The sequence below is a fragment of the Bufo bufo genome, chromosome 6 (genome assembly GCF_905171765.1).
Source record: "Bufo bufo chromosome 6, aBufBuf1.1, whole genome shotgun sequence".
Lineage (NCBI taxonomy): Eukaryota > Metazoa > Chordata > Amphibia > Anura > Bufonidae > Bufo > Bufo bufo.
Genome location: NC_053394.1, coordinates 411,841,873 through 411,863,860, shown reverse-complemented (window position 1 = coordinate 411,863,860; position 21,988 = coordinate 411,841,873). Strand labels below are relative to the sequence as shown.

Below are 21,988 nucleotides of genomic sequence, written 5' to 3'. Positions count from 1 at the left end.
TCGCACGAAATTCCTGGTGCGGTGCCAAAGCACGCCAAGCAGAAAGCATGATAGGAATAGTAGTGAGTGAAAGGAAAAAAAAAAAAAAAAAAAAAAAAAGGATAACCATTGTTGATTGTGATGTCACGGCACCATTGTTGAGTGTTCCATCAGGGCCCTTGTGATGTCATCCAATAGCTGACCTTACTTGACCTCTTTGACCTCTTGACCTGACAAGGCTCTTGTGACACGCGCAGTGTTCCGTCCATTGAACAGACAAGGTAGGTCCAGCTGCATAGGAAGTGCTGGGCTACTTTTTAGCCACTAAGTAATCCAGTTCAAAAGATCCACAAGAGGGAGACACAGGCAAACTTTACTCATTTATTGAAGCACTGCAAAAGCTAAATGGTTACATCCAGCCAACTTGATACAAAAAAGGGTCAATTGCCTGCCAGAGACGACTCAGCAACCCTCCGAGGTGTGCACAACAGGCCCAAATCAAACGTGGAGGAGGGGAGGTCCAAACAATTCATTCAGGTGATAAGCCAATTAACCAATCATCAGTCTTAATTGGATCCAGGGTGTGTGTGACGACACTGGGGCTGAATGGGTTGCTTGGTGCTGGAAACAACCGACAGCTGATGCAATTAGGAGATTGACAGACTAGATGCAGGTATTATATGCAAAAAGCAACACTGCACTGACTGGGCAGACAGAGGAGAAGCTGAAGGAGGCACGACACACACAACTTTCCACTTGCTTGGCTGGAAGGATGATGCTTGCAATCCATTTCAATTTCATTCTGTTTTTTCATACTGGATTAGAAGGGGTGCACCGGTCCTGGAGGTACTGCAATACCAGGTCAATGCGTGGAGTGGACAGAGCAAGCTCTTTTTCCATCTCCCTGTTCGAAAAATCCATTTAATATATGGTCCCCAGATAGGGGACGTATCAGATATTAAACTGATAAGAACAGATACTACACTTGATCTTAGCCAAAAGGCCGAGAAGCGATAACCTGAAAAGGGTTCGCAGTACAGGCCGATGGTCCCCAATGCAGAGCACTAATGAAGGCAATAGACTACTGTCCCCAGCCCAATACACAGTCCGGGAGGCTTCTTTCTCTCACAAACCGGGGAAAACGTTCACGCGCGTCCTACGCACAGAAGTCACACCAGCATGCTTCTTTTCGTGTTTGCTATCTGCATAGCTCCGCCCACACGCGACTTTTGGACACGCCTTTTCTTCGCACGAAATTCCTGGTGCGGTGCCAAAGCACGCCAAGCAGAAAGCATGATAGGAATAGTAGTGAGTGAAAGGAAAAAAAAAAAAAAAAAAAAAAAAAGGATAACCATTGTTGATTGTGATGTCACGGCACCATTGTTGAGTGTTCCATCAGGGCCCTTGTGATGTCATCCAATAGCTGACCTTACTTGACCTCTTTGACCTCTTGACCTGACAAGGCTCTTGTGACACGCGCAGTGTTCCGTCCATTGAACAGACAAGGTAGGTCCAGCTGCATAGGAAGTGCTGGGCTACTTTTTAGCCACTAAGTAATCCAGTTCAAAAGATCCACAAGAGGGAGACACAGGCAAACTTTACTCATTTATTGAAGCACTGCAAAAGCTAAATGGTTACATCCAGCCAACTTGATACAAAAAAGGGTCAATTGCCTGCCAGAGACGACTCAGCAACCCTCCGAGGTGTGCACAACAGGCCCAAATCAAACGTGGAGGAGGGGAGGTCCAAACAATTCATTCAGGTGATAAGCCAATTAACCAATCATCAGTCTTAATTGGATCCAGGGTGTGTGTGACGACACTGGGGCTGAATGGGTTGCTTGGTGCTGGAAACAACCGACAGCTGATGCAATTAGGAGATTGACAGACTAGATGCAGGTATTATATGCAAAAAGCAACACTGCACTGACTGGGCAGACAGAGGAGAAGCTGAAGGAGGCACGACACACACAACTTTCCACTTGCTTGGCTGGAAGGATGATGCTTGCAATCCATTTCAATTTCATTCTGTTTTTTCATACTGGATTAGAAGGGGTGCACCGGTCCTGGAGGTACTGCAATACCAGGTCAATGCGTGGAGTGGACAGAGCAAGCTCTTTTTCCATCTCCCTGTTCGAAAAATCCATTTAATATATGGTCCCCAGATAGGGGACGTATCAGATATTAAACTGATAAGAACAGATACTACACTTGATCTTAGCCAAAAGGCCGAGAAGCGATAACCTGAAAAGGGTTCGCAGTACAGGCCGATGGTCCCCAATGCAGAGCACTAATGAAGGCAATAGACTACTGTCCCCAGCCCAATACACAGTCCGGGAGGCTTCTTTCTCTCACAAACCGGGGAAAACGTTCACGCGCGTCCTACGCACAGAAGTCACACCAGCATGCTTCTTTTCGTGTTTGCTATCTGCATAGCTCCGCCCACACGCGACTTTTGGACACGCCTTTTCTTCGCACGAAATTCCTGGTGCGGTGCCAAAGCACGCCAAGCAGAAAGCATGATAGGAATAGTAGTGAGTGAAAGGAAAAAAAAAAAAAAAAAAAAAAAAGGATAACCATTGTTGATTGTGATGTCACGGCACCATTGTTGAGTGTTCCATCAGGGCCCTTGTGATGTCATCCAATAGCTGACCTTACTTGACCTCTTTGACCTCTTGACCTGACAAGGCTCTTGTGACACGCGCAGTGTTCCGTCCATTGAACAGACAAGGTAGGTCCAGCTGCATAGGAAGTGCTGGGCTACTTTTTAGCCACTAAGTAATCCAGTTCAAAAGATCCACAAGAGGGAGACACAGGCAAACTTTACTCATTTATTGAAGCACTGCAAAAGCTAAATGGTTACATCCAGCCAACTTGATACAAAAAAGGGTCAATTGCCTGCCAGAGACGACTCAGCAACCCTCCGAGGTGTGCACAACAGGCCCAAATCAAACGTGGAGGAGGGGAGGTCCAAACAATTCATTCAGGTGATAAGCCAATTAACCAATCATCAGTCTTAATTGGATCCAGGGTGTGTGTGACGACACTGGGGCTGAATGGGTTGCTTGGTGCTGGAAACAACCGACAGCTGATGCAATTAGGAGATTGACAGACTAGATGCAGGTATTATATGCAAAAAGCAACACTGCACTGACTGGGCAGACAGAGGAGAAGCTGAAGGAGGCACGACACACACAACTTTCCACTTGCTTGGCTGGAAGGATGATGCTTGCAATCCATTTCAATTTCATTCTGTTTTTTCATACTGGATTAGAAGGGGTGCACCGGTCCTGGAGGTACTGCAATACCAGGTCAATGCGTGGAGTGGACAGAGCAAGCTCTTTTTCCATCTCCCTGTTCGAAAAATCCATTTAATATATGGTCCCCAGATAGGGGACGTATCAGATATTAAACTGATAAGAACAGATACTACACTTGATCTTAGCCAAAAGGCCGAGAAGCGATAACCTGAAAAGGGTTCGCAGTACAGGCCGATGGTCCCCAATGCAGAGCACTAATGAAGGCAATAGACTACTGTCCCCAGCCCAATACACAGTCCGGGAGGCTTCTTTCTCTCACAAACCGGGGAAAACGTTCACGCGCGTCCTACGCACAGAAGTCACACCAGCATGCTTCTTTTCGTGTTTGCTATCTGCATAGCTCCGCCCACACGCGACTTTTGGACACGCCTTTTCTTCGCACGAAATTCCTGGTGCGGTGCCAAAGCACGCCAAGCAGAAAGCATGATAGGAATAGTAGTGAGTGAAAGGAAAAAAAAAAAAAAAAAAAAAAAAGGATAACCATTGTTGATTGTGATGTCACGGCACCATTGTTGAGTGTTCCATCAGGGCCCTTGTGATGTCATCCAATAGCTGACCTTACTTGACCTCTTTGACCTCTTGACCTGACAAGGCTCTTGTGACACGCGCAGTGTTCCGTCCATTGAACAGACAAGGTAGGTCCAGCTGCATAGGAAGTGCTGGGCTACTTTTTAGCCACTAAGTAATCCAGTTCAAAAGATCCACAAGAGGGAGACACAGGCAAACTTTACTCATTTATTGAAGCACTGCAAAAGCTAAATGGTTACATCCAGCCAACTTGATACAAAAAAGGGTCAATTGCCTGCCAGAGACGACTCAGCAACCCTCCGAGGTGTGCACAACAGGCCCAAATCAAACGTGGAGGAGGGGAGGTCCAAACAATTCATTCAGGTGATAAGCCAATTAACCAATCATCAGTCTTAATTGGATCCAGGGTGTGTGTGACGACACTGGGGCTGAATGGGTTGCTTGGTGCTGGAAACAACCGACAGCTGATGCAATTAGGAGATTGACAGACTAGATGCAGGTATTATATGCAAAAAGCAACACTGCACTGACTGGGCAGACAGAGGAGAAGCTGAAGGAGGCACGACACACACAACTTTCCACTTGCTTGGCTGGAAGGATGATGCTTGCAATCCATTTCAATTTCATTCTGTTTTTTCATACTGGATTAGAAGGGGTGCACCGGTCCTGGAGGTACTGCAATACCAGGTCAATGCGTGGAGTGGACAGAGCAAGCTCTTTTTCCATCTCCCTGTTCGAAAAATCCATTTAATATATGGTCCCCAGATAGGGGACGTATCAGATATTAAACTGATAAGAACAGATACTACACTTGATCTTAGCCAAAAGGCCGAGAAGCGATAACCTGAAAAGGGTTCGCAGTACAGGCCGATGGTCCCCAATGCAGAGCACTAATGAAGGCAATAGACTACTGTCCCCAGCCCAATACACAGTCCGGGAGGCTTCTTTCTCTCACAAACCGGGGAAAACGTTCACGCGCGTCCTACGCACAGAAGTCACACCAGCATGCTTCTTTTCGTGTTTGCTATCTGCATAGCTCCGCCCACACGCGACTTTTGGACACGCCTTTTCTTCGCACGAAATTCCTGGTGCGGTGCCAAAGCACGCCAAGCAGAAAGCATGATAGGAATAGTAGTGAGTGAAAGGAAAAAAAAAAAAAAAAAAAAAAAAGGATAACCATTGTTGATTGTGATGTCACGGCACCATTGTTGAGTGTTCCATCAGGGCCCTTGTGATGTCATCCAATAGCTGACCTTACTTGACCTCTTTGACCTCTTGACCTGACAAGGCTCTTGTGACACGCGCAGTGTTCCGTCCATTGAACAGACAAGGTAGGTCCAGCTGCATAGGAAGTGCTGGGCTACTTTTTAGCCACTAAGTAATCCAGTTCAAAAGATCCACAAGAGGGAGACACAGGCAAACTTTACTCATTTATTGAAGCACTGCAAAAGCTAAATGGTTACATCCAGCCAACTTGATACAAAAAAGGGTCAATTGCCTGCCAGAGACGACTCAGCAACCCTCCGAGGTGTGCACAACAGGCCCAAATCAAACGTGGAGGAGGGGAGGTCCAAACAATTCATTCAGGTGATAAGCCAATTAACCAATCATCAGTCTTAATTGGATCCAGGGTGTGTGTGACGACACTGGGGCTGAATGGGTTGCTTGGTGCTGGAAACAACCGACAGCTGATGCAATTAGGAGATTGACAGACTAGATGCAGGTATTATATGCAAAAAGCAACACTGCACTGACTGGGCAGACAGAGGAGAAGCTGAAGGAGGCACGACACACACAACTTTCCACTTGCTTGGCTGGAAGGATGATGCTTGCAATCCATTTCAATTTCATTCTGTTTTTTCATACTGGATTAGAAGGGGTGCACCGGTCCTGGAGGTACTGCAATACCAGGTCAATGCGTGGAGTGGACAGAGCAAGCTCTTTTTCCATCTCCCTGTTCGAAAAATCCATTTAATATATGGTCCCCAGATAGGGGACGTATCAGATATTAAACTGATAAGAACAGATACTACACTTGATCTTAGCCAAAAGGCCGAGAAGCGATAACCTGAAAAGGGTTCGCAGTACAGGCCGATGGTCCCCAATGCAGAGCACTAATGAAGGCAATAGACTACTGTCCCCAGCCCAATACACAGTCCGGGAGGCTTCTTTCTCTCACAAACCGGGGAAAACGTTCACGCGCGTCCTACGCACAGAAGTCACACCAGCATGCTTCTTTTCGTGTTTGCTATCTGCATAGCTCCGCCCACACGCGACTTTTGGACACGCCTTTTCTTCGCACGAAATTCCTGGTGCGGTGCCAAAGCACGCCAAGCAGAAAGCATGATAGGAATAGTAGTGAGTGAAAGGAAAAAAAAAAAAAAAAAAAAAAAAAGGATAACCATTGTTGATTGTGATGTCACGGCACCATTGTTGAGTGTTCCATCAGGGCCCTTGTGATGTCATCCAATAGCTGACCTTACTTGACCTCTTTGACCTCTTGACCTGACAAGGCTCTTGTGACACGCGCAGTGTTCCGTCCATTGAACAGACAAGGTAGGTCCAGCTGCATAGGAAGTGCTGGGCTACTTTTTAGCCACTAAGTAATCCAGTTCAAAAGATCCACAAGAGGGAGACACAGGCAAACTTTACTCATTTATTGAAGCACTGCAAAAGCTAAATGGTTACATCCAGCCAACTTGATACAAAAAAGGGTCAATTGCCTGCCAGAGACGACTCAGCAACCCTCCGAGGTGTGCACAACAGGCCCAAATCAAACGTGGAGGAGGGGAGGTCCAAACAATTCATTCAGGTGATAAGCCAATTAACCAATCATCAGTCTTAATTGGATCCAGGGTGTGTGTGACGACACTGGGGCTGAATGGGTTGCTTGGTGCTGGAAACAACCGACAGCTGATGCAATTAGGAGATTGACAGACTAGATGCAGGTATTATATGCAAAAAGCAACACTGCACTGACTGGGCAGACAGAGGAGAAGCTGAAGGAGGCACGACACACACAACTTTCCACTTGCTTGGCTGGAAGGATGATGCTTGCAATCCATTTCAATTTCATTCTGTTTTTTCATACTGGATTAGAAGGGGTGCACCGGTCCTGGAGGTACTGCAATACCAGGTCAATGCGTGGAGTGGACAGAGCAAGCTCTTTTTCCATCTCCCTGTTCGAAAAATCCATTTAATATATGGTCCCCAGATAGGGGACGTATCAGATATTAAACTGATAAGAACAGATACTACACTTGATCTTAGCCAAAAGGCCGAGAAGCGATAACCTGAAAAGGGTTCGCAGTACAGGCCGATGGTCCCCAATGCAGAGCACTAATGAAGGCAATAGACTACTGTCCCCAGCCCAATACACAGTCCGGGAGGCTTCTTTCTCTCACAAACCGGGGAAAACGTTCACGCGCGTCCTACGCACAGAAGTCACACCAGCATGCTTCTTTTCGTGTTTGCTATCTGCATAGCTCCGCCCACACGCGACTTTTGGACACGCCTTTTCTTCGCACGAAATTCCTGGTGCGGTGCCAAAGCACGCCAAGCAGAAAGCATGATAGGAATAGTAGTGAGTGAAAGGAAAAAAAAAAAAAAAAAAAAAAAAGGATAACCATTGTTGATTGTGATGTCACGGCACCATTGTTGAGTGTTCCATCAGGGCCCTTGTGATGTCATCCAATAGCTGACCTTACTTGACCTCTTTGACCTCTTGACCTGACAAGGCTCTTGTGACACGCGCAGTGTTCCGTCCATTGAACAGACAAGGTAGGTCCAGCTGCATAGGAAGTGCTGGGCTACTTTTTAGCCACTAAGTAATCCAGTTCAAAAGATCCACAAGAGGGAGACACAGGCAAACTTTACTCATTTATTGAAGCACTGCAAAAGCTAAATGGTTACATCCAGCCAACTTGATACAAAAAAGGGTCAATTGCCTGCCAGAGACGACTCAGCAACCCTCCGAGGTGTGCACAACAGGCCCAAATCAAACGTGGAGGAGGGGAGGTCCAAACAATTCATTCAGGTGATAAGCCAATTAACCAATCATCAGTCTTAATTGGATCCAGGGTGTGTGTGACGACACTGGGGCTGAATGGGTTGCTTGGTGCTGGAAACAACCGACAGCTGATGCAATTAGGAGATTGACAGACTAGATGCAGGTATTATATGCAAAAAGCAACACTGCACTGACTGGGCAGACAGAGGAGAAGCTGAAGGAGGCACGACACACACAACTTTCCACTTGCTTGGCTGGAAGGATGATGCTTGCAATCCATTTCAATTTCATTCTGTTTTTTCATACTGGATTAGAAGGGGTGCACCGGTCCTGGAGGTACTGCAATACCAGGTCAATGCGTGGAGTGGACAGAGCAAGCTCTTTTTCCATCTCCCTGTTCGAAAAATCCATTTAATATATGGTCCCCAGATAGGGGACGTATCAGATATTAAACTGATAAGAACAGATACTACACTTGATCTTAGCCAAAAGGCCGAGAAGCGATAACCTGAAAAGGGTTCGCAGTACAGGCCGATGGTCCCCAATGCAGAGCACTAATGAAGGCAATAGACTACTGTCCCCAGCCCAATACACAGTCCGGGAGGCTTCTTTCTCTCACAAACCGGGGAAAACGTTCACGCGCGTCCTACGCACAGAAGTCACACCAGCATGCTTCTTTTCGTGTTTGCTATCTGCATAGCTCCGCCCACACGCGACTTTTGGACACGCCTTTTCTTCGCACGAAATTCCTGGTGCGGTGCCAAAGCACGCCAAGCAGAAAGCATGATAGGAATAGTAGTGAGTGAAAGGAAAAAAAAAAAAAAAAAAAAAAAAGGATAACCATTGTTGATTGTGATGTCACGGCACCATTGTTGAGTGTTCCATCAGGGCCCTTGTGATGTCATCCAATAGCTGACCTTACTTGACCTCTTTGACCTCTTGACCTGACAAGGCTCTTGTGACACGCGCAGTGTTCCGTCCATTGAACAGACAAGGTAGGTCCAGCTGCATAGGAAGTGCTGGGCTACTTTTTAGCCACTAAGTAATCCAGTTCAAAAGATCCACAAGAGGGAGACACAGGCAAACTTTACTCATTTATTGAAGCACTGCAAAAGCTAAATGGTTACATCCAGCCAACTTGATACAAAAAAGGGTCAATTGCCTGCCAGAGACGACTCAGCAACCCTCCGAGGTGTGCACAACAGGCCCAAATCAAACGTGGAGGAGGGGAGGTCCAAACAATTCATTCAGGTGATAAGCCAATTAACCAATCATCAGTCTTAATTGGATCCAGGGTGTGTGTGACGACACTGGGGCTGAATGGGTTGCTTGGTGCTGGAAACAACCGACAGCTGATGCAATTAGGAGATTGACAGACTAGATGCAGGTATTATATGCAAAAAGCAACACTGCACTGACTGGGCAGACAGAGGAGAAGCTGAAGGAGGCACGACACACACAACTTTCCACTTGCTTGGCTGGAAGGATGATGCTTGCAATCCATTTCAATTTCATTCTGTTTTTTCATACTGGATTAGAAGGGGTGCACCGGTCCTGGAGGTACTGCAATACCAGGTCAATGCGTGGAGTGGACAGAGCAAGCTCTTTTTCCATCTCCCTGTTCGAAAAATCCATTTAATATATGGTCCCCAGATAGGGGACGTATCAGATATTAAACTGATAAGAACAGATACTACACTTGATCTTAGCCAAAAGGCCGAGAAGCGATAACCTGAAAAGGGTTCGCAGTACAGGCCGATGGTCCCCAATGCAGAGCACTAATGAAGGCAATAGACTACTGTCCCCAGCCCAATACACAGTCCGGGAGGCTTCTTTCTCTCACAAACCGGGGAAAACGTTCACGCGCGTCCTACGCACAGAAGTCACACCAGCATGCTTCTTTTCGTGTTTGCTATCTGCATAGCTCCGCCCACACGCGACTTTTGGACACGCCTTTTCTTCGCACGAAATTCCTGGTGCGGTGCCAAAGCACGCCAAGCAGAAAGCATGATAGGAATAGTAGTGAGTGAAAGGAAAAAAAAAAAAAAAAAAAAAAAAAAGGATAACCATTGTTGATTGTGATGTCACGGCACCATTGTTGAGTGTTCCATCAGGGCCCTTGTGATGTCATCCAATAGCTGACCTTACTTGACCTCTTTGACCTCTTGACCTGACAAGGCTCTTGTGACACGCGCAGTGTTCCGTCCATTGAACAGACAAGGTAGGTCCAGCTGCATAGGAAGTGCTGGGCTACTTTTTAGCCACTAAGTAATCCAGTTCAAAAGATCCACAAGAGGGAGACACAGGCAAACTTTACTCATTTATTGAAGCACTGCAAAAGCTAAATGGTTACATCCAGCCAACTTGATACAAAAAAGGGTCAATTGCCTGCCAGAGACGACTCAGCAACCCTCCGAGGTGTGCACAACAGGCCCAAATCAAACGTGGAGGAGGGGAGGTCCAAACAATTCATTCAGGTGATAAGCCAATTAACCAATCATCAGTCTTAATTGGATCCAGGGTGTGTGTGACGACACTGGGGCTGAATGGGTTGCTTGGTGCTGGAAACAACCGACAGCTGATGCAATTAGGAGATTGACAGACTAGATGCAGGTATTATATGCAAAAAGCAACACTGCACTGACTGGGCAGACAGAGGAGAAGCTGAAGGAGGCACGACACACACAACTTTCCACTTGCTTGGCTGGAAGGATGATGCTTGCAATCCATTTCAATTTCATTCTGTTTTTTCATACTGGATTAGAAGGGGTGCACCGGTCCTGGAGGTACTGCAATACCAGGTCAATGCGTGGAGTGGACAGAGCAAGCTCTTTTTCCATCTCCCTGTTCGAAAAATCCATTTAATATATGGTCCCCAGATAGGGGACGTATCAGATATTAAACTGATAAGAACAGATTTTTTTTTTTTAGTTGATGCGTCAGAAGACGCGGCATAATTGTACTAGACACTTTTTATGCCCCACGCCTCATCATCCATACCAACTTTCTTTTTTAATTTTTATTTATATTTCTTATTTTCTAAAAAAATAATATTAACAAACATGACAAACATATAACAACAAAAGAAACACAAATTTTCCCATTCTTTTCAGCCTGGTCTTAGACCCCCCTTCCAGGCATAATATGCCATTAACCTTAACACATTCCTATGCAAAATCATATCTGCACTTATATTTTCTGGTACTCCCCCTTGATGACACTGAGGGACCTTATAATACTCAAAAAACTTGACTCTTTGTTCTCCTAATAGCTTCCTTACTTTACTAAACAAGCATCCCAAATCAATGCCTGTTTTTGTAAGTTCTTCTATTTCTTTTCCTACTTCTCCACTCCCGGTTTCGTATTGAAACCCAGTTTTCCCTTTCTCTTCTTTTCTCACTTCTTTTTCCTCTTTTTCTCCTTTTCTCACTTCTTTCCTCACTTCTTTTTTCTCTCTCACCTCTATTTTCTTTTCTTCTCTCTCACTTTCCTTCACCACTCTCCTAATACCACCTTGGCTTTCCTCTTTTCTCTGTTTACTCTCTTCTCTTCTCTTTCTTTTTGTTTCTTCTCCTTTCCTCTTTGGACAGGACAAGTAAACATGACCGTTTTCACCGCATAAATTACATTTCTTTTCTTTTTTGCAATTCGCTGCTAAGTGACCAAACTCCTCACATCTCAAACACCACTGGTTAGTACAAGTATCTTTTTCATGACCGTATCTTTTACAATTTTTACAGAATTCCTGCATTCCGTTAAAGAAAAGGTCACCGTTTACACTCCCAAGTTTAAATCTACTTGGTGGAAACACAACTTCTCCTTCAGAACTCTCTTTAAATTTTACAAAAAATTTCCACTTTGTGGACCAGATCCCATACTTATTGTAGATTTTACCACTACAATCAACTTTGTCACAAAACCTCAGTAAGAAAGTCACAATGTCTTCTTCAGCCACGTATGGGCTGTACATTCTCACAGTCAAAACTCTCTCCCTTCTGGGAAAGTGCAATATCACCTTGACTCCATTCATAACCGGACTCAATCTGAAATGTTCCAGTCTTTTTGCCACAACTGCACATATATCTTCTGTAGCGAAGATGACATCAAACATCCCACGCCTTGGAATTCAAGCATGGATAATATCATGTCTTTCCGTACCTCTATAAGGCCAAACAGAATTTCTTCCACCAAAAATACGAGTCCTTTCTCCTTCTTCTTGGTATCCAATAACAGGAACCGAACGCCATTCTTGAGCCTTTCAAATGACGGAACTTCGTCCAACACAGGATCCTGGATCTCCATTTCCGGCGATTCTTCCATCCAGCAAGCGAAGACCACGTTCCAGGGACTGGTAGCGCCCTACCACCGAAGTAGCAGGCAGGTGATCGCTCCTCGTTGCCCAGGGACTAAGCCGCTCCCCAATAGCAGCAAGGAGGCAGGACCGAACTTTTCAGCGCGGCCCCAACCTCCAAGGCAGAGGAGACGGGTACCCCAGGCACCTTCTGACTAAGACCGATGTATCCCTACACTTGATCTTAGCCAAAAGGCCGAGAAGCGATAACCTGAAAAGGGTTCGCAGTACAGGCCGATGGTCCCCAATGCAGAGCACTAATGAAGGCAATAGACTACTGTCCCCAGCCCAATACACAGTCCGGGAGGCTTCTTTCTCTCACAAACCGGGGAAAACGTTCACGCGCGTCCTACGCACAGAAGTCACACCAGCATGCTTCTTTTCGTGTTTGCTATCTGCATAGCTCCGCCCACACGCGACTTTTGGACACGCCTTTTCTTCGCACGAAATTCCTGGTGCGGTGCCAAAGCACGCCAAGCAGAAAGCATGATAGGAATAGTAGTGAGTGAAAGGAAAAAAAAAAAAAAAAAAAAAAAAAAAAAGGATAACCATTGTTGATTGTGATGTCACGGCACCATTGTTGAGTGTTCCATCAGGGCCCTTGTGATGTCATCCAATAGCTGACCTTACTTGACCTCTTTGACCTCTTGACCTGACAAGGCTCTTGTGACACGCGCAGTGTTCCGTCCATTGAACAGACAAGGTAGGTCCAGCTGCATAGGAAGTGCTGGGCTACTTTTTAGCCACTAAGTAATCCAGTTCAAAAGATCCACAAGAGGGAGACACAGGCAAACTTTACTCATTTATTGAAGCACTGCAAAAGCTAAATGGTTACATCCAGCCAACTTGATACAAAAAAGGGTCAATTGCCTGCCAGAGACGACTCAGCAACCCTCCGAGGTGTGCACAACAGGCCCAAATCAAACGTGGAGGAGGGGAGGTCCAAACAATTCATTCAGGTGATAAGCCAATTAACCAATCATCAGTCTTAATTGGATCCAGGGTGTGTGTGACGACACTGGGGCTGAATGGGTTGCTTGGTGCTGGAAACAACCGACAGCTGATGCAATTAGGAGATTGACAGACTAGATGCAGGTATTATATGCAAAAAGCAACACTGCACTGACTGGGCAGACAGAGGAGAAGCTGAAGGAGGCACGACACACACAACTTTCCACTTGCTTGGCTGGAAGGATGATGCTTGCAATCCATTTCAATTTCATTCTGTTTTTTCATACTGGATTAGAAGGGGTGCACCGGTCCTGGAGGTACTGCAATACCAGGTCAATGCGTGGAGTGGACAGAGCAAGCTCTTTTTCCATCTCCCTGTTCGAAAAATCCATTTAATATATGGTCCCCAGATAGGGGACGTATCAGATATTAAACTGATAAGAACAGATACTACACTTGATCTTAGCCAAAAGGCCGAGAAGCGATAACCTGAAAAGGGTTCGCAGTACAGGCCGATGGTCCCCAATGCAGAGCACTAATGAAGGCAATAGACTACTGTCCCCAGCCCAATACACAGTCCGGGAGGCTTCTTTCTCTCACAAACCGGGGAAAACGTTCACGCGCGTCCTACGCACAGAAGTCACACCAGCATGCTTCTTTTCGTGTTTGCTATCTGCATAGCTCCGCCCACACGCGACTTTTGGACACGCCTTTTCTTCGCACGAAATTCCTGGTGCGGTGCCAAAGCACGCCAAGCAGAAAGCATGATAGGAATAGTAGTGAGTGAAAGGAAAAAAAAAAAAAAAAAAAAAAAAAAAAAGGATAACCATTGTTGATTGTGATGTCACGGCACCATTGTTGAGTGTTCCATCAGGGCCCTTGTGATGTCATCCAATAGCTGACCTTACTTGACCTCTTTGACCTCTTGACCTGACAAGGCTCTTGTGACACGCGCAGTGTTCCGTCCATTGAACAGACAAGGTAGGTCCAGCTGCATAGGAAGTGCTGGGCTACTTTTTAGCCACTAAGTAATCCAGTTCAAAAGATCCACAAGAGGGAGACACAGGCAAACTTTACTCATTTATTGAAGCACTGCAAAAGCTAAATGGTTACATCCAGCCAACTTGATACAAAAAAGGGTCAATTGCCTGCCAGAGACGACTCAGCAACCCTCCGAGGTGTGCACAACAGGCCCAAATCAAACGTGGAGGAGGGGAGGTCCAAACAATTCATTCAGGTGATAAGCCAATTAACCAATCATCAGTCTTAATTGGATCCAGGGTGTGTGTGACGACACTGGGGCTGAATGGGTTGCTTGGTGCTGGAAACAACCGACAGCTGATGCAATTAGGAGATTGACAGACTAGATGCAGGTATTATATGCAAAAAGCAACACTGCACTGACTGGGCAGACAGAGGAGAAGCTGAAGGAGGCACGACACACACAACTTTCCACTTGCTTGGCTGGAAGGATGATGCTTGCAATCCATTTCAATTTCATTCTGTTTTTTCATACTGGATTAGAAGGGGTGCACCGGTCCTGGAGGTACTGCAATACCAGGTCAATGCGTGGAGTGGACAGAGCAAGCTCTTTTTCCATCTCCCTGTTCGAAAAATCCATTTAATATATGGTCCCCAGATAGGGGACGTATCAGATATTAAACTGATAAGAACAGATACTACACTTGATCTTAGCCAAAAGGCCGAGAAGCGATAACCTGAAAAGGGTTCGCAGTACAGGCCGATGGTCCCCAATGCAGAGCACTAATGAAGGCAATAGACTACTGTCCCCAGCCCAATACACAGTCCGGGAGGCTTCTTTCTCTCACAAACCGGGGAAAACGTTCACGCGCGTCCTACGCACAGAAGTCACACCAGCATGCTTCTTTTCGTGTTTGCTATCTGCATAGCTCCGCCCACACGCGACTTTTGGACACGCCTTTTCTTCGCACGAAATTCCTGGTGCGGTGCCAAAGCACGCCAAGCAGAAAGCATGATAGGAATAGTAGTGAGTGAAAGGAAAAAAAAAAAAAAAAAAAAAAAAAAAAAAGAAAACCATTGTTGATTGTGATGTCACGGCACCATTGTTGAGTGTTCCATCAGGGCCCTTGTGATGTCATCCAATAGCTGACCTTACTTGACCTCTTTGACCTCTTGACCTGACAAGGCTCTTGTGACACGCGCAGTGTTCCGTCCATTGAACAGACAAGGTAGGTCCAGCTGCATAGGAAGTGCTGGGCTACTTTTTAGCCACTAAGTAATCCAGTTCAAAAGATCCACAAGAGGGAGACACAGGCAAACTTTACTCATTTATTGAAGCACTGCAAAAGCTAAATGGTTACATCCAGCCAACTTGATACAAAAAAGGGTCAATTGCCTGCCAGAGACGACTCAGCAACCCTCCGAGGTGTGCACAACAGGCCCAAATCAAACGTGGAGGAGGGGAGGTCCAAACAATTCATTCAGGTGATAAGCCAATTAACCAATCATCAGTCTTAATTGGATCCAGGGTGTGTGTGACGACACTGGGGCTGAATGGGTTGCTTGGTGCTGGAAACAACCGACAGCTGATGCAATTAGGAGATTGACAGACTAGATGCAGGTATTATATGCAAAAAGCAACACTGCACTGACTGGGCAGACAGAGGAGAAGCTGAAGGAGGCACGACACACACAACTTTCCACTTGCTTGGCTGGAAGGATGATGCTTGCAATCCATTTCAATTTCATTCTGTTTTTTCATACTGGATTAGAAGGGGTGCACCGGTCCTGGAGGTACTGCAATACCAGGTCAATGCGTGGAGTGGACAGAGCAAGCTCTTTTTCCATCTCCCTGTTCGAAAAATCCATTTAATATATGGTCCCCAGATAGGGGACGTATCAGATATTAAACTGATAAGAACAGATACTACACTTGATCTTAGCCAAAAGGCCGAGAAGCGATAACCTGAAAAGGGTTCGCAGTACAGGCCGATGGTCCCCAATGCAGAGCACTAATGAAGGCAATAGACTACTGTCCCCAGCCCAATACACAGTCCGGGAGGCTTCTTTCTCTCACAAACCGGGGAAAACGTTCACGCGCGTCCTACGCACAGAAGTCACACCAGCATGCTTCTTTTCGTGTTTGCTATCTGCATAGCTCCGCCCACACGCGACTTTTGGACACGCCTTTTCTTCGCACGAAATTCCTGGTGCGGTGCCAAAGCACGCCAAGCAGAAAGCATGATAGGAATAGTAGTGAGTGAAAGGAAAAAAAAAAAAAAAAAAAAAAAAAAAAAAGGATAACCATTGTTGATTGTGATGTCACGGCACCATTGTTGAGTGTTCCATCAGGGCCCTTGTGATGTCATCCAATAGCTGACCTTACTTGACCTCTTTGACCTCTTGACCTGACAAGGCTCTTGTGACACGCGCAGTGTTCCGTCCATTGAACAGACAAGGTAGGTCCAGCTGCATAGGAAGTGCTGGGCTACTTTTTAGCCACTAAGTAATCCAGTTCAAAAGATCCACAAGAGGGAGACACAGGCAAACTTTACTCATTTATTGAAGCACTGCAAAAGCTAAATGGTTACATCCAGCCAACTTGATACAAAAAAGGGTCAATTGCCTGCCAGAGACGACTCAGCAACCCTCCGAGGTGTGCACAACAGGCCCAAATCAAACGTGGAGGAGGGGAGGTCCAAACAATTCATTCAGGTGATAAGCCAATTAACCAATCATCAGTCTTAATTGGATCCAGGGTGTGTGTGACGACACTGGGGCTGAATGGGTTGCTTGGTGCTGGAAACAACCGACAGCTGATGCAATTAGGAGATTGACAGACTAGATGCAGGTATTATATGCAAAAAGCAACACTGCACTGACTGGGCAGACAGAGGAGAAGCTGAAGGAGGCACGACACACACAACTTTCCACTTGCTTGGCTGGAAGGATGATGCTTGCAATCCATTTCAATTTCATTCTGTTTTTTCATACTGGATTAGAAGGGGTGCACCGGTCCTGGAGGTACTGCAATACCAGGTCAATGCGTGGAGTGGACAGAGCAAGCTCTTTTTCCATCTCCCTGTTCGAAAAATCCATTTAATATATGGTCCCCAGATAGGGGACGTATCAGATATTAAACTGATAAGAACAGATACTACACTTGATCTTAGCCAAAAGGCCGAGAAGCGATAACCTGAAAAGGGTTCGCAGTACAGGCCGATGGTCCCCAATGCAGAGCACTAATGAAGGCAATAGACTACTGTCCCCAGCCCAATACACAGTCCGGGAGGCTTCTTTCTCTCACAAACCGGGGAAAACGTTCACGCGCGTCCTACGCACAGAAGTCACACCAGCATGCTTCTTTTCGTGTTTGCTATCTGCATAGCTCCGCCCACACGCGACTTTTGGACACGCCTTTTCTTCGCACGAAATTCCTGGTGCGGTGCCAAAGCACGCCAAGCAGAAAGCATGATAGGAATAGTAGTGAGTGAAAGGAAAAAAAAAAAAAAAAAAAAAAAAAAAGGATAACCATTGTTGATTGTGATGTCACGGCACCATTGTTGAGTGTTCCATCAGGGCCCTTGTGATGTCATCCAATAGCTGACCTTACTTGACCTCTTTGACCTCTTGACCTGACAAGGCTCTTGTGACACGCGCAGTGTTCCGTCCATTGAACAGACAAGGTAGGTCCAGCTGCATAGGAAGTGCTGGGCTACTTTTTAGCCACTAAGTAATCCAGTTCAAAAGATCCACAAGAGGGAGACACAGGCAAACTTTACTCATTTATTGAAGCACTGCAAAAGCTAAATGGTTACATCCAGCCAACTTGATACAAAAAAGGGTCAATTGCCTGCCAGAGACGACTCAGCAACCCTCCGAGGTGTGCACAACAGGCCCAAATCAAACGTGGAGGAGGGGAGGTCCAAACAATTCATTCAGGTGATAAGCCAATTAACCAATCATCAGTCTTAATTGGATCCAGGGTGTGTGTGACGACACTGGGGCTGAATGGGTTGCTTGGTGCTGGAAACAACCGACAGCTGATGCAATTAGGAGATTGACAGACTAGATGCAGGTATTATATGCAAAAAGCAACACTGCACTGACTGGGCAGACAGAGGAGAAGCTGAAGGAGGCACGACACACACAACTTTCCACTTGCTTGGCTGGAAGGATGATGCTTGCAATCCATTTCAATTTCATTCTGTTTTTTCATACTGGATTAGAAGGGGTGCACCGGTCCTGGAGGTACTGCAATACCAGGTCAATGCGTGGAGTGGACAGAGCAAGCTCTTTTTCCATCTCCCTGTTCGAAAAATCCATTTAATATATGGTCCCCAGATAGGGGACGTATCAGATATTAAACTGATAAGAACAGATTTTTTTTTAAGTTGATATTTACCCCAAGGGGTAAAAATCGTTTATTAAAATTATAACAAAATTACATTAACATAAGAAATCATAAAACCGTTTTTACAGGCGACATGAAATTTACAGGTTTTATAAAATCATATAACTGAGGCCCACTCTCTTAAAAACCACTTGTGGCACATAAAAGGCATTCTTTTTTTATCAATTAAATAATAGCTATACATTCCATCTAAAATCATCTTTAAAACATTTTCTTCAGTAATCACATCATTTTTAAAAACTAAAATGTTCCGGGCCGACCATAGAGCTACTTTGACGCAATTCGTGATCTTCCATGCCATAGTCCTTTTGATTCTTGAAGGGCACTCCAGACACCCGTAAAAAACACCGTCCATGGATAAAGCTTTTAGTCCAGTAATCTTCTTCATCAAGGGGAACATTTTTATCCATATTTTTCGCGCGAAATAACAATACCACATCACGTGGAAAATGTCCTCCTCCTCTCTGCATGCTCCCCTTGGACACTCTGCGGTGCTTGACAATCCTCTTCGGTGCTGGAATGCCCGGCATGGAAGACACTCATGTACGCAGCTCCAGGCCAGGTCCTTCTGTGCGTTAAAAAGATAATTTTCATTAATATTTTTCCAGGTCTGTTTACATTTTTCTTCGTTAAAATTTTTAATAGGGGCCATCAGTTTATTATCATTAATATCCTTTAAAATCATTTTACTGTTTTTTAAAAACTCCACACTCTTTTGGCCAAGATTAAAATTATTCGTTATTTTCTCTAAAATCCTATAAGAGGCGGGTAAATTAAAAGAGTAGGGAGAATTTAAAATCACTTTAAACCACCCAAACTTCCTCATAAAATACCCAGTGCTATAACGAATAAAAAACGACCAATAATTATCCTTAAAAAGAGCGTTAAAACAGTAACTAAAATACTTAATTAAAAGAAACGTTTTAATATCTGTAAAATCTTTTCCACCTTTATTTTTAGGAAGCATTACCGTATCTCGCCGCAGCTTGTCCATCCTGGAACCCCAGAAGAAATTAAAACAGGCCTTGTTAATTTTTTTAAAAATACGGTCCGATGGAGGGAACACCATGCTGAGATATAATAAAATCGGTAAAACTATCATTTTGATAATTAAAACCTTTCCCTCCATCGTTAGCTTCCTTAGGTTCCACATGCATAATTTCTTATTGATTTTCTCTGTAACCGTGTCCCAATTCCTGAGGCCATCATTGGACTCGCTGAAGGTGACACCTAAAATCTTAATAGATTCAGACTCAGGAATGTTGATATCACTTAAAACCATCTCTCCGACATTTAAAATACTACTTTTGTTAAAATTTATTTTAAAACCGGAGGCGGAACAGAAATACTCGACTTGTTTAGTTGCTTTTTGAATTGCAGGGGTGTCCCTACAAATTATAGCGACATCATCCATGTACCCCACTACTTTAGCCTCTAGTCCCCCTCCGCCTGGCAGGGGGACTCCGCGTATCTGTTTATCCTTCCTTATTATGGTTAAAAGAGGCTCCAAGGCGCAAATAAAAAGTAGTGGGGACAAGGGACACCCCTGTTTCACACCAGATTTTAAAACAACATCCTGAGTCTTAAAACCATTGACTAAAATCTTGCTAGTGCATTGGTTATAAAACGCTCTCAAAGATAATACAAACCCCTCTGGTATACCCATTTTCTTTAAAACTTTAAAAAGGTAAAAATACGACACACGGTCGAAAGCCTTTTCAAAATCTAAAGATAAAATGGCAACTTTCCCGTTTCTTTCATTCGTAAAATCAATCACATCTTTTAAAAGGTTAATATTGTCCCAGATGCTCCTCCCGGGCACCCCGCAGACCTGGTTTTGGTGTATTATTTTGTGGATGACTTTCTTTAATCTATTTGCACATAGCTTTGCCATGATTTTGTAGTCACAGCAAAGCAATGTGATCGGTCTCCAATTTTTTATGTCTGTCTTGTCGCCTTTTTTGTATAAAAGGGAGACCTCACCTTTTTTCCAGGATCCCGGGAGGGCCTTAGACCTAAAAACATCTTTTAAAAGAGAAAATAAATCTTCTTTTAAAATGCCATAAAAGGTAATATAAAACTCAATGGGTATACCATCGGGGCCGGGCACCTTGTCCTTCTTAAAACTCTTGACCGTCTCTAAAACCTCTTGCTCGGTGATTTCCTGCAATAAAAATCTTTGAGAGTCAGCATCTAAAACATTTTCAATCCCCTTCAGCGAGTCCTTCATAAAATGTTTATCAACTTTTTTCTCGTTAAATAATTCAGAGTAAAATTCATGGACTTTTTTGAGAATACCATTTATATTTCTTACCCCCCCAAGCTCCTCAATCTGGGCACGTTTTTCTTGTATTTTTTTAAAAAAGTACCTGGAGCAGGTTTCGTTCTCCTCAAGATGTTGGATTTTAGAGCGAAACATTATTTCTTTACTTTTCTGCTCCAGGCACTGTGAAATCTCTTTTTTAATATCAAGAATTTCTTTTTTAACATCCATGCCCAGATCGCGGAGCTTGTACTGTGTCTGCAGGCGGGTATTTAGATCGTCATAAAATTTCTTTTTTTCTTGGGCCTTGAGTTTCCCCCTATTAATAAAAAAGGTCTTGATCTTCTTCTTCATACTTTCCCACCATTCTGTAATAGGTCTTCTGGGGTTCCTTACCCGCCTGCAGTACTTGTAAAACACAATAAAATCAGATAAAATTTTGGGGTCTTTTAAAAGGGAGACATTCAGTTTCCATGTTTTTTTCTTTTGGTGATTGCCACCCAACTGCACCTTAAAAGACAACAATTTATGATCTGAAAAAATATTGGTTAAAAGCTTGCAATTAAAAGGCAGTACTTGATTAGAGCAGAAAATAAAATCGATTCGGGACTTACAGGTAGCGTTGCCCCAGGTAACGCCGGCCTCTTCAGATAAATGGCTGTTACACTTTTTAAAAACGTCAGTGAGCTTGAAATCTATGACAATGTTTTTGAGCAGAGAGGAGGATCTGTCATAGTTCCTGCTCACTGCGTTGGAGAACCGGCGTTCACCCCTTAAAATGCAATTAAAATCTCCTGCTAAAATCAAAGGCTCTGAATCATTAATAAAAAGAGGTAAAATTTCAAGCATTTCTGCTCTCTCTTTTTTTTCAGTAAAACCATAAAAATTTAAAAACTGCCATCTAAAACCATCAATAAAAGCTTTGACCAATAAAATCCTCCCTGGTAAAATCTCGTTAATATGATCTATTAAGACATTTCCCTTAAATAAAATAGCTACACCCCCCGACTTGTTCTTGTTTGACCCGGACCAAACGGAAGGTCCGAGTCTCCAGTCATTTTTATATTTCCTATAATTCTGACTGTGGGGGATGCAGCACTCCTGTAAAAAAAACACCGAAGCTGATAAAATAGACAGATAGTTAAAAAGTGCAATTCGTCTTATTCTAGAATGCACGCTTCTGGTGTTCAGGG

The 21,988-nt window shown here is 44.6% G+C and overlaps 14 non-coding genes across 14 annotated transcripts; all 14 read right to left on the bottom strand.

The window, feature by feature from the left end:
* Positions 1 to 803: 803 nt before the first annotated feature.
* LOC121006698 lies at positions 804 to 994 on the bottom strand. The gene has a single exon (XR_005780380.1). It is a non-coding gene; the product is annotated as a U2 spliceosomal RNA (small nuclear RNA).
* A 1,034-nt stretch (positions 995 to 2,028) lies between these two features.
* Positions 2,029 to 2,219, bottom strand: LOC121006686. Its single transcript, XR_005780369.1, has one exon. It is a non-coding gene; the product is annotated as a U2 spliceosomal RNA (small nuclear RNA).
* Positions 2,220 to 3,252: 1,033 nt separating this feature from the next.
* LOC121006675 lies at positions 3,253 to 3,443 on the bottom strand. The gene has a single exon (XR_005780358.1). It is a non-coding gene; the product is annotated as a U2 spliceosomal RNA (small nuclear RNA).
* A 1,033-nt stretch (positions 3,444 to 4,476) lies between these two features.
* LOC121006663 lies at positions 4,477 to 4,667 on the bottom strand. The gene has a single exon (XR_005780351.1). It is a non-coding gene; the product is annotated as a U2 spliceosomal RNA (small nuclear RNA).
* Positions 4,668 to 5,700: 1,033 nt separating this feature from the next.
* Positions 5,701 to 5,891, bottom strand: LOC121006651. The gene has a single exon (XR_005780349.1). It is a non-coding gene; the product is annotated as a U2 spliceosomal RNA (small nuclear RNA).
* A 1,034-nt stretch (positions 5,892 to 6,925) lies between these two features.
* LOC121006640 lies at positions 6,926 to 7,116 on the bottom strand. The gene has a single exon (XR_005780347.1). It is a non-coding gene; the product is annotated as a U2 spliceosomal RNA (small nuclear RNA).
* A 1,033-nt stretch (positions 7,117 to 8,149) lies between these two features.
* Positions 8,150 to 8,340, bottom strand: LOC121006629. The gene has a single exon (XR_005780346.1). It is a non-coding gene; the product is annotated as a U2 spliceosomal RNA (small nuclear RNA).
* A 1,033-nt stretch (positions 8,341 to 9,373) lies between these two features.
* Positions 9,374 to 9,564, bottom strand: LOC121006617. Its single transcript, XR_005780345.1, has one exon. It is a non-coding gene; the product is annotated as a U2 spliceosomal RNA (small nuclear RNA).
* A 1,035-nt stretch (positions 9,565 to 10,599) lies between these two features.
* Positions 10,600 to 10,796, bottom strand: LOC121006424. The gene has a single exon (XR_005780270.1). It is a non-coding gene; the product is annotated as a U2 spliceosomal RNA (small nuclear RNA).
* A 2,636-nt stretch (positions 10,797 to 13,432) lies between these two features.
* Positions 13,433 to 13,623, bottom strand: LOC121006606. The gene has a single exon (XR_005780344.1). It is a non-coding gene; the product is annotated as a U2 spliceosomal RNA (small nuclear RNA).
* A 1,038-nt stretch (positions 13,624 to 14,661) lies between these two features.
* On the bottom strand, positions 14,662 to 14,852 carry LOC121006594. Its single transcript, XR_005780343.1, has one exon. It is a non-coding gene; the product is annotated as a U2 spliceosomal RNA (small nuclear RNA).
* A 1,038-nt stretch (positions 14,853 to 15,890) lies between these two features.
* Positions 15,891 to 16,081, bottom strand: LOC121006583. The gene has a single exon (XR_005780340.1). It is a non-coding gene; the product is annotated as a U2 spliceosomal RNA (small nuclear RNA).
* A 1,039-nt stretch (positions 16,082 to 17,120) lies between these two features.
* LOC121006572 lies at positions 17,121 to 17,311 on the bottom strand. The gene has a single exon (XR_005780338.1). It is a non-coding gene; the product is annotated as a U2 spliceosomal RNA (small nuclear RNA).
* A 1,036-nt stretch (positions 17,312 to 18,347) lies between these two features.
* Positions 18,348 to 18,543, bottom strand: LOC121006363. Its single transcript, XR_005780218.1, has one exon. It is a non-coding gene; the product is annotated as a U2 spliceosomal RNA (small nuclear RNA).
* Positions 18,544 to 21,988: the final 3,445 nt, after the last annotated feature.